The sequence below is a fragment of the Cyprinus carpio genome, chromosome B15 (genome assembly GCF_018340385.1).
Source record: "Cyprinus carpio isolate SPL01 chromosome B15, ASM1834038v1, whole genome shotgun sequence".
NCBI lineage: Eukaryota > Metazoa > Chordata > Actinopteri > Cypriniformes > Cyprinidae > Cyprinus > Cyprinus carpio.
Genome location: NC_056611.1, coordinates 26,912,757 through 26,922,756, shown reverse-complemented (window position 1 = coordinate 26,922,756; position 10,000 = coordinate 26,912,757). Strand labels below are relative to the sequence as shown.

Below are 10,000 nucleotides of genomic sequence, written 5' to 3'. Positions count from 1 at the left end.
TATATATATATATATATACAGTATATATATATATTATAATATATATATATATATAATATATATATATATATATATGCATATTATATCAACATTTTATTTTAATAAATATTTTATAGTATTTGACATTTTTCTTAATTTTTTATAATCTACTCAACTAAAAGAGAATAGGTCATTTTTAATAAATTGGAGAATATGTAAAAAATCGATTTTTATATCATCAAAATATTATATGCTACAATAAATGTATTTAAAAACAGAAAAAGTAGAATAATAGCATATTATTAAAATGCAATCTACATAGAACTACAAGAGGAAATGTCATTTAGAATCAATTATATTATATATTATATAACATAACTCGCAATAATAATTGCAGAGCAATAATAATTGCGAACAGAGATTATATAAACTAGTTATATTTACACATTATACTTTTATGCTTAAAAACTAAATAAAAAAGCATTATTAAAATGTAATCTACATAGAAACACAAGAGAAAATTTTATGTAATATAAATTATATAAATATTAAAAATGATTTCAGCACAAAGTACTTTAAAAACATAATTACAAAATAATATCTGAAAATATAAAATATACGTATTTACATACACGCTATAATAAATCTATGTATATTTTAAAAATAGAAAAAAATATTAAATGTATTATTGTAAAAGTCTTATTGCAATGTGGTCTACAAAGGGCTACAAGAGAAAATTAATTTTAAATAAATTATATATATATATTAGCATTTATAATATAAAACAATGTAATTGCAGTGTAAAAAGAATCTGACTTAACATCTGTAGCACCTGAAAGAATTTGCGTGAACACAGGTGAGGTGTGTGAGTCTTCAGGAATCCTCTGGAGAAGTTTTGCTTGAAGAGCAGAGAAGCGTCTCATGAAAACATCTGTCATTAGCTCTGAGCTTTCAGAATAGCAGCCGGATATGAGTGGATTTAGTTTGCATTTCAAGCAGCGTCAAGACAAACACACCAGCCTTTAAAGCCTCTGGAGTTAAAGAGAAGAACGGCTTCTCCGTAAATCTGCTCCTCTGTGATTTGATCATTATTTATCCTTCAGAAAGTCAAAGTTCCAGGAAACTGATCAGTCACACTGTTACGACACAGACAGAAACAATTAAAACAAAATTGAAAAAAACTTAAAAAACAAAAAAAAAATAAATAAAAAAATAAATAAAAAAAAAAAATATATATATATAAAAAAATAAGTAAAAATATATATATATATATATTATATATGTATATATATATATCTATATATATATTATTCAAACAAATGTTGTTCTTTTGAACTTTCTATTCATCAAAATGACATAAAAGACATTTATAATGTTTCAAACTATTTATTTTTCAAACAAATGTTGTTCTTTTGAACTTTCTATTCATCAAATAAATGCTTTTCTAATGAACTTTCTATTCATCTGTGAATCCTTAATCCTGGAGAAATGATTAAGCTTTCAAATATATTCACATAGAAAATTGTAATAATATTTCACGTTATTACTGTTTTTACTGTAAAAAATAAGGGGATGTGTTTATGTCTAACTCTTAAAATATTTGAGGACATTTGAGATTTCAGATAGAGACGTCAGTGCTGCTTTATTTATTCACCAAAACTAAAAATACCTTTCAAAAAGCCTCATGTCTCTGGAGGAAGCATCACTTTTCACGTTTCTACTTGTGTGTCTGTAAACACTGAAAACAGGCTCGCCCAAAATAATAGAGATGGCCTAAAGTAGAGAAATAATAGAGATGGCCTATCTATGAAGTAATAGAGAAATAATAGAGAAACTATATCTGTTTTGTTTGCACACAACAAGTGTTCTCATAGCTTTATATATACTTATACTTCATAGTAATTAATGACAGAATTTTCATTTTGGGGTGAACTATCCCTTTAACACAACGTCATCAAGCGCTGGTGTGAATGCAAATATAAATAATTGGTGTAATAATTTTTTTTTTAAGTTTTTTTATGGGCTTATGCCTTGTATTGAGATAAATTGGAATGGATTCACTTTCAGAATGTTTTGTTTTTACAGCTGTTGAAGGATACATACGGTATACTGACAGCCAATCAGAATCAGCACGAGCTTAAAGCGTTCATACATTTATGACGCTAACAGTTATCGCTACAGTTATCATTTTTGATGTAAACTGGCCTTAAATGTAACCAGAAAGCTTTAAAAATCATTCTAATTATACAACGGGGAAACTATATTGTTGGGATAACTTAAAGAACGATGTTCCAGTTGATGAACGATAAAAAAATAAAAAAATAAAAAAAAATGTTTCCATCCAACTATTTTTATGCGCATTTTGGGATATCGCATAAAAAACGCTGGATGGAAACGCCAAGATGTGCATAAATTCTAAAAATGCTTTATTCGCAAATGTTTTGTGCGATATTCCAATTTTGCGCATAGGTTTATTTCATAACGTTGGATGGAAACATTATGAGAACCATTTAAAATACACCCTGCTTTAAAGAGATCGCGCATTTAAAGAGACAGACGACAAAAATGCATCATGCTTGTAATAAACAGAATCACATCTCGCGCTGGGGTGGGGTTAGTCATCTTTATAGTCATTGTTATTGGTGTGAGCACGCCTTTACTATCATAAAGTAAAATGATAACATTTTAAAAACTGTTCTAGTTCAAGGAGAACTAGATAATAAAGTTCGTCAAGACAAACTTTAAGTTGTCTTGAGAAAGCCGGACCAAAAAGTTTGAAAAAGTTTGAAAAGTTAAAAAAGTTGTAAGTTTGATGGTTTTCACTCTGAAGTAGTTTTAGGTTTAAAGTAGTTTTAAAAGCTTAAAGTTTTAATGTTTTGAAGGCAATGCAGTGTGCCAGAGATAGATAGGTGTTGCTATTCAGTTGCTAGGGTACTTGGGGTGGTTACTAGTGTGGTTGCTAGGGTACCCGGGATGGTTGCTAGGGTGTTGCTATGCGGTTGCAAGGGTACCCAGGGTGGTTGCTAAGGTGTTGCTATGCAGCTGCGAGGGTACCTAGTGTGGTTGCTAGGATGTTGCTATGCGGTTGTTAGGGTACCCGGGATGGTTGCTAGGGTTTGGCTATGCGGTTGCTAGGGTACCCAGGTGGTTGCTAAGGTTTTGCTATGCAGTTGCTAAGGTACTCTGGGTGGTTGCTTGGGTGTTACTATAGGTTGGTATGGTACCCGGGGTGGTTGCTAAGGTGTTGCTATGTGGTTGATAGGGTACCCGGGATGGTTGCTAGGGTTTGGCTATGCAGTTGCTAGGTTACACGGTCCTATTCCTAAGCTATTACAACCAGGTTGTTAAGGTGTTTCTACTAGTCACCTACTATACCAACTGGAATGTTAATGTCTAGCTGTTCATATACTAATGCACTCTGGGTGGTTGCTTGGGTATTGCTATAGGTTGGTATGGTACCCGGGGTGGTTGCTAAGGTGTTGCTATGTGGTTGATAGGGTACCCGGGATGGTTGCTAGGGTTTGGCTATGCAGTTGCTAGGTTACACGGGCCGGTTGCTAAGGTGTTACTATGCGGTTGTTAAGGTGTTGCTATGCGGTTGCTAGGGTACCCAGGTGGTTGCTAAGGTTTTGCTATGCAGTTGCTAAGGTACTCTGGGTGGTTGCTTGGGTATTGCTATAGGTTGGTATGGTACCCAGGGTGGTTGCTAAGGTGTTGCTATGTGGTTGATAGGGTACCCGGGATGGTTGCTAGGGTGTTGCTATGCGGTTGCTAAGGTACCCGTGGCGGTTGCTAGGGTGTTGCTATACAGTTTCTAGGGTACCCGGGGTGGTTGCTAGGTTGGTTTGGATAGTTGCTAGAGTGTTGCTATGAACTTTATTTGCCTTCTATAACTTTTGGCCTACAGCAAGGCAGATTATGAGGATTTGGAACAGATCTTGCGCTAAGGGTGTGTTTGTGCTGATGGCAGAAGAAACACTCAAACCAGACCAGAGTTTAATCCTTTTTTTTTATTATTTATTATTATTATTTTTAAATGATGTTTTCCTCCTGTGGCAGGTTTAATGCTTTATTCAGAACTCTTTACATAATGAACATGAACGTGTTCAGAATTAAGGTGCAAACATCAGCAAACACAAAAAAAAAAAAACCTTTCCAAGTCAGCAGAAGATCATTTCAGCATGGCAATAATCAGAACATCTTCTATGAAAAACAGGCAGACATCTTTAGTAGTACGGTTCGTGATCTTTTGTTTTCTCTCTTGTATCGGCTAGCAGGACCCTGACCTTTGACCCCCCTTGTTGATGCTGGTGCAGCTCCACTAATGGAAGACTTCTCATAAACCCAGCCGACAGCTGATTGGCCTTTACATTGATGGATCTGACCAATGAACAGGTCGATCACATTTAAAGGGGAAGGAACCTGGACTCCAGTAACCAATCAGAAACGTACTGAGCTATATCAGGGAACGCGGCTGTGTCCAGAATGTCATCCCAGCATACTTACCTCACTATTTCTGCAGTATATAGTATGCATACTTTGCACAGTATGCAAATGTTCATATGCATGGCAGAAGCGAAGGCATTTACCTAAAGCTGAGCGGCTTATTTATACAGCGCTTTATACAATACAGATCGCTTCAAAGCAGCTTCACAGTAATAAACAACAAAATAACAGTGTTCAGGTCTTAGCACACTGAGTCCGGTCATAAAAAAATTCGAATCAGGTTAGATTTTCTGTGCTTTTGCATTCGTAGCAAGCATTTTGATAGGAAAGGATGACTATATACGAAAGGAAAAAAAAAATGCATGCAAAAATTTCAGACTCGGTGTGCAAGGACCTATAATGTTGCAAAATGCATCATTCATGAAACAAGTTTCAGTAGACAACAGTGTCATTATTTATGATGCTAATTCAATCTAGTTCAATAACAATCCCACAATGCAATGCATTCAACCTTCTATTTACAGTGCAAAAAAATAACTACACTTTTTCTTATTTTAAAGGATATCTTACACAAAATTGGATTAAACATGCAAAACAAATGTATTTATTTCAGACATCTTTTAAATTACATGCAACATAGTGCATCATTGCAAACATTTCATCTACTATTTTTTTAAAAACTATTAGGCAGTATTGAGTATATACTGTGCAGTAAGCAGTACGCTAGGACTCCATTCTGAACACAGCCTGCGTTTTAACAAGGAGTGAATAACAAAACACTGAGTGAAAGAAAGCCGGGGCAGTAAATTCTCTGGTTTTAAGCAGTCTAGACCAGTTTAGTTACTCCGAGGGCAGTCTGTGCTTTTGGCAGGATAAAAATGAGAGCAGACGCTTCCGTATACTGAATGCAAAATCTCAGATTGTGACATCACTGTCCCTCCGCTTGATTTTGAGCACATTCAAAACACCACGGGAAGTTTTTTCCTCGCTCCTTTCAAATAAAAGAGTTCGATGTGGATGTTTGTAACATTCGCTACGCCATTACTGGCTCAGAAATTGTCATGATTATGACATCATAACCGTAAGCTCATTAACATATCACCGCCCACATTTACACATCAACACCTATTCAGCGGCCCGCCCCAATAAACCACACCAGTATGCTGTGTTCATCAATCATAACAGTTCATTTACATATACAAGTCTTAAAGGTACAGTAGCAAGCCTGTGTCAGAGACGGCGGAAAATGGCATTGTTGAACGCCGAGTAACATTATAAGAGGGGATTGAAAGTAAAATGCTACAGAAGTGGAGACTGTATGACAATTCATTCAGTGGAATGAGATGAAGCAGATCTGCTTCCGTTTCAGTCAGAGCCTATCAGCAGAGCAATTCCTGAACCCTCCAGCCAATCAGAGAGCAGTATACACAAGCCCCTCCCCCTCCCACCCAGAATAAAAAAACAGAGCGGACACAATCGATGAGAACATTCGATATTAATGAGGTGAGCGACGTATAGCGGTGAGTGAAAGTGCTTTTGCATTCATAAATCAACGTGTGATCACCGAACATGGCTTTAAAGCTCAGACTCCCGAAAAGAAAACACCCCGAGCACGTGACGCGAACAGACTCTTGCCAGACTTTGCATAAAATGTAAAATCATGTCCTGATTTTCAGAGACTCCTAAAATATTTTCACAGGCAAGAATTCAGCTTTTTTTTAAACACCTTTTTTTATGTTACTTCGTTAATTTTTGTTTCGGATGATGCTTGTCGATGCTGAAGTTGCTGTTGTTTGTTCGGGTGTAAGAAAGCATTCAGCTCCAGGGGTCACCGTGCGTGCGTGCGTGCGTGTGTGTGTGTGTATGAGATTTTCACACACAGCATATATGTATGTGTGTGTGTGTACATTTACAGGTCAGTGTGTGTGTGTGTGTGTGTGTGTGTGTGGCTATGAGCCTTCATGATCGGTAGAGTCCTGGTTCAACTCTTTCCTGGTGCCCATAGTGGGAGTTCCTGAGTTTTTCCTGGACCGCTGCTTCTCATCAAGTATGCAGCGACGGCTCCTTATACATACACACTGAGACAGAGAGACAAATACATACAAAACATCATTATTAAACAGAAGGGTTTTTGCAAATAGTCATGCATTAATACAGTGCAGGCCAAACAACTCGGAGAAAAAAGCTACAATGTTGCATTATTTTCTAATTCATGTGTGTGTACTTGTTTTGGTCACACAAGGACAGTAAAACCTGATATATATGACATTGGGAAAAAAAAATTGTAAATGACGTTTATCTGAAAGTGTAACAATGAAAACAGGTTTTCTGTGAGGGGTAGGTTTAGGGGATAGAAATATTGTTTGGTCAGAATTAGAGGAATAGAAGTCTGTGAAAAGTCCCCACAATGTAAAAAAAAAAAACGTGTGTGTGTGTGTGTGTGTGTACACAATGTGTTAAAATAATTGATCATATGCATATGTATTTGTGTGTAGTTCTGGGTGATGTAGTTGAAATAACATTTAATATATTTTATTAATATAATATATTACATATTACATTTAATTTAATGTATTTTAATATGTGTTTTCTATAAAATTCTACCTACACACACACACACACTCACACATATATAAATTATATAGAATATTATAAAAAAAGACTGGCAAATATTGATATTTCTCTCTCTCTCTCTCTCTCTGTATATATTCAATTTCAAGGCAAATTGTGAAATAGAATATATTTTAAAAAAGTAAATTACAGTAAAAAATCTAGTTAAACTAATCAATTTATGATTTCTACTTTATTTCACTCAAATAACCCAAGGAAGAATTTTTATATTATTTCAGCTTTATTCATAGGTAACAATTTTAATCTACATGCCCTTAATATTTTACTAAAAGCGATTTTAAAAATGCAGAACAAAGAACATTTCTGAGTAATGACCAAAGAATTCAGTTTGAATTTTGAGAACAGTTTGAAAGAACTATTTCATGTAAATTATTCAAACATTTCAAACATTTAAATTGAGCAAGTCATGACACAAGTCTACTCTTAAAATAGTTAGTAAAATAAAAATGAATAAACTGCAAATATTACATGCATCACCCAGCCCTACTTATGTGTGCGTGTGTGTGTGTGTGTGTGTATGTGTATGTGTATGTGTATGTGTATGTGTATGTATGTATGTATGTATGTATGTATGTATGTATGTGTGTGTGTGTGTGTGTGTGTGTGTGTGTGTGTGTGTGTGTGTGTGTGTGTGTGTGTGTGTGTGTGTGTGTGTGTGTGTGTGTGTGTGTGTGTGTGTGCGTGCCCTCACCTTCAATGGGTCTGGGCACGAAGTGTGAACACGGTTTAGTTTTCTTGACCCGGTTTCCCTTCATGATGGTTCCTTCTTTATTGAGTCCGAGGAACCAGGCGCGTCCGCTCTCATGCTGGCGGTACATCGTGGACGAGTAGATCACATAATAATTCTCAAACACACTCTCCTTAAACTTACACTCCGCTGTGAACGCTTCCTACAGACAGACAGAAACAGAGAGAGATCGAGAGAGATGTTAAAACACAATTACAGCTCTCAGGTGTGTGTGTGTGTGTGTGTGTGTGTGTGTGTGTGTGTGTCTTTATAGAGGCTTTGTCCCAGTTTCTTTATAAAGTCTTTTGCATGCACAGGTGGAGAGGGTGGAGACGGCAGTCAACCAGTGCAGAAACCACCTCAGGTGAACACACACACACACACACACACACACACACACACACACACACACACACACAAACATTTGACACAATTAATGTTTTGTATATATTACATACTGTGGGGTATAAAAACCTGAGAGCACCAGGGAAAATGTTTATATTTTGCATTGGGAATTTAATAAATCTTTTTCACAACAAATTATATTATCAGCATAATATGAGTGAAATTTTAAACTGAAAAATGCATCTAATTTGAGAACGTGCGTCTTATACTTCAGTGGAAGCAAGAACATCACTTATATTTGATTAATCACTAATTTCTGAAATATTTATTTATTATTTCATCATAATAGAGAGCTTGAGTAATCAAGGTTTTTGCTAAATATAAAATTCAAGATACTTAGACATTTTGCTATGCAGCATAATTTACACATATGTAATATATACAAACATATATAATATATTCCATTTATAAAATACTGTATAAAAGAAATATGAAAGCTGTAAAAAATTGGAACACAAATATGTATGTTTATGTAAGTGTAATAGATTTTTGGACATTATATGTCATGTACATGTCTGTACATTTATCCTAAACCCATCAATAAATGTTAATAATGAAGTAAATAAAGAAGATAGACATGCATTTAGAAATGTTCAGATTTTTGTATAAACTGCATGTTGTTAAAGTTGCATTTATAAATAAAAAATATATTGTTGACATATATGCATATAATATCATATAAAAATCATTGTATAGATAGTATTAACATATGTACATACACAAATCTTACTCTAGGGGTTTTATGTGTGTCATAAACTTATATCTACCCAGAAAAATGTACGTATGTTAAAATTATATTTTGGTAACATATATGGCAACTCTTGATATTGGGCATTATATGCCATATTAGGGCTGTGCGATTGTGACAAAAAATCATAATTGCTGATTATTCCCTTGAAATTGTAATTGTGATTTAATTACAATGATCACAATTTTATTGAATGATGTTTATACCATTGTTTGAAGCAACTGCATGCCATATTTTTAGATGAAAATAAACAAGCTGAAAACACTCAAACTGAAAAACTTTTATTGCTTTTCTATAATATTAAGCCTCAAATGTCAGCTATACATTGGATTGGTTTCTTCTTTAAATAAAAAAGTAAAAATATGAAGGGTATTATAATGTTATACTAAAACTACAATTAAAACAATGGAAAAACCTTTAAGATAACCTGTAGAAAAAAAAATACATCTCAAGCATGCAGAATAATTTAACGATTAATTGCCGCTTTAAACAATTCCGTAATTGTGGCATCTGTAATTATGATTAGAAATTCAAGTGTGTGCAGTTTACATTATACAACAAATCGTCCAAGTATATGTTAATCAGAGGCCTTATTTTACAGATGAATTGAAAAACTCTATTATAAAAAGCCCGTAGGAAAATCTAAAGAGAACCCATAACCAATTAATCTTTGGGGTTTAGCTGAAAACTTTAATTTGTCCGTTTCCCATGTTTTTAATGCGATCTCAAACCTTTAAACCCTACTGTAGGCTATATTACACACACATACACACACACACACACACACACACACACACGGGGAGATGTGCGCTCTCTGCCATCTCAGCATCTCAAAGCACTTTAGCAGATTAAACGTCGCCACTAAATAACTGGTAGAAAAGCTCACACACACATACGACCCTGATCTACAACATCCAGACAATAAACCTGCTGAACACACTCAGTAAAACACAAATTACAACAACACCAATCCATGGGGGATATTTGTGTGTTCACAAATCAATGAGAGGCAATTCACAAATACAAAACATAAAACTCTCAAGGTTAATTAAAAATAAATGACA

The 10,000-nt window shown here is 34.6% G+C and overlaps 1 pseudogene; it reads right to left on the bottom strand.

Moving 5' to 3' along the window:
• Positions 1–6,317: 6,317 nt before the first annotated feature.
• Positions 6,318–10,000, bottom strand: part of LOC109111621 — a 14,842-nt pseudogene continuing 11,159 nt past the window's right edge.